Source organism: Branchiostoma belcheri, unplaced genomic scaffold, assembly GCF_001625305.1.
Source record: "Branchiostoma belcheri isolate BF01 breed outbred unplaced genomic scaffold, Haploidv18h27 scaffold44, whole genome shotgun sequence".
NCBI classification, from domain to species: domain Eukaryota; kingdom Metazoa; phylum Chordata; class Leptocardii; order Amphioxiformes; family Branchiostomatidae; genus Branchiostoma; species Branchiostoma belcheri.
The window spans coordinates 2,618,745-2,620,773 of record NW_017804065.1 but is presented as its reverse complement, the minus strand read 5'-3'; the positions used below and the strand labels follow the sequence as shown (position 1 = coordinate 2,620,773).

The 2,029-nt window shown below is 46.0% G+C and overlaps 1 protein-coding gene and 1 long non-coding RNA gene across 2 annotated transcripts in view; both read right to left on the bottom strand.

Annotated features, from left to right (window-relative positions):
- Positions 1-1,620, bottom strand: part of LOC109478608 (fibroblast growth factor receptor 4-like) — a 19,590-nt gene extending 17,970 nt beyond the window's left edge. Inside the window, exon 1 of the mRNA XM_019780281.1 lies at positions 1,561-1,620. The gene's annotated coding sequence lies outside the window, so the exon portion shown is untranslated. The remainder of the gene's footprint in view (positions 1-1,560) is intronic.
- The window catches only part of LOC109478609, a 5,482-nt gene continuing 5,070 nt past the window's right edge, over positions 1,618-2,029 (bottom strand). Inside the window, exon 5 of the long non-coding RNA XR_002140737.1 lies at positions 1,618-1,683. This is a non-coding gene — a long non-coding RNA (uncharacterized LOC109478609). The remainder of the gene's footprint in view (positions 1,684-2,029) is intronic.

Sequence of the window (2,029 nt, the reverse complement as noted above, 5' to 3'; positions counted from 1 at the left end):
GGTCATTTCTGCTCTTTATAATTACGTAACGTTGCTGCCATGTAAATGTTGGTATTGCATATAAATGAATAAGTATCACCTTGTAATCCATGACCAGGTCAATATGTAACGTATACTAGTGTCACATTGGAATCACATTCCGTTCAGACGCAAATCGCGATCCGGTGAACCGGTTCGAAACTACCCTCCGAAGTGGTTTTGGATCGAGGGGCTTTCAATGCGATTTGGAGCGTTCAGATTGACTTGAATCCTGCTTCGGTGGGAAAAGGATCGAAACCGATTGTAGCGGTTTGGTGTGAATGGGGCCTTACACGTTACATGGAATTTTGTCCGAAAGTACACATAAGCACCCCCATTCATCAACATATGCCTTACCTTTATATGTGACTTTATGTAATATTAAATTCCTATGTTGTTTCTATCATTACCGTAGCTGTAAAACTGCTAAATTCTCGTGTTGTTTGCGGGAGGAAGGTTCTTTCATCGAACGCAGGTTCTTGCTCTGAAGACGAGAATGCACATCAGTTAATGCAATAAAAAATATTAAAATGTGATTTCGTTTGTTGTTCTTCTAAAACCTATTTTCCAGGCACCACTCAACCCCTTGTCACACATAGACGACTATGACCTCCCGAACACGACCGAACTCCCCTCAACCATGGTTAGGATGCGGAGTTGATCGGCAGCAAGGTCGAGTGTGGTTGGCTGGTGATCGGCGAGGTTGGCTACTGTTAGGATCCACCAACCGATGTTGCACAATGTTTAAAACATTCGGGTACCGGTTTAGATACCCTGGAATCCAAACTCGCTGTCCGGGCCGCAAAAGCCCTTCGCCCGCTGGTGTAAATTACCGCTACGGGGGAGTCTAGCCCGGGGGGAGTTTGGCTGGCCGGACCAACTCCCATCGGGCTCAACTCCCCCGTAGCGGTAATTTAGGCAGGCGGGCGAAGGGCTCTCGGCTGCCGAAGGAAAAAGGCTAACGGCCCGATACTAGTTTGGCATCCAGGGTACGGTTTAGACGGAACTTTCGTTAAGGGTTGGCTATTGATTGGCTGGTGCTTTTAAGTAGGTAGGGCGTGTTTGGTAGTCAAATTTGACTCAAATTTAGCTCAAATTCAATTGGATCCGTATAAAAATGTAGGCGTTGTGTAAATCTGGACAGACTGCTCCCGAAGTAAGGTCAACCTTAAGGGGCTTCAGCCAACCTTGGTCGGCTGGTGTTCGGGGGAAGGTTCTGAATGTGTGACAGGGACTTCAGCCAACCTTGGTCGGCTGGTGTTCGGGGGAAGGTTCTGAATGTGTGACAGGGGCTTCAGCCAACCTTGGTCGGCTGGTGTTCGGGGAAAGGTTCTGAATGTGTGACAGGGGCTTCAGCCAACCTTGGTCGGCTGGTGTTCGGGGAAAGGTAACAGTTCTGAATGTGTGACAAGAGCTTGAATGCCCCAAGTTCTGCTGACCACTTCCCCTCTACTGGAACTGTATCTAGCTCACCCCACACTTGAACGTTATCTACTAGGTACCAGCTCTCTATCCTTGGGATATACTGGAGACACAGCTCACCTATTTCTCTCGTGGTGAATGTCAGCTCGAACTCAGTCCTGTGCTGAGTTAGATTGCCGTGGTTGAAAACAAAGCGTAGCTGATTACCGGTACTAGCCGTGGAGACGTCTGGAATGGCTGGCTCTGGTAGATAAAAAAATCATGATGTTTTTACGAGTTATTATTTGGACTGTGCTTATTGTTTTATTTTGTGTTAGCTAGTTTGTTTGCTTCTTTTATACGTCTATTGTAAATACTAGTAAGTAAAGCCCCAGCCAAAATTTCAATGATTCGGATGCAACTATGAAACAAACGTTTTAAACATATTGTCACTTTTAAATTCTATTTCTACATACATGGAAAGTGCGTGTGTGTGTTTGTCTGTGTTTGTCTGTGTGTGTGTGTGTGTGTTTGTCTGCGTGTGTGTGTTTGTCTGTGTGCATGTGTATATATGTGTGTGTGTGTGTGTGTGTGTGTGTGTGTTGTCTCT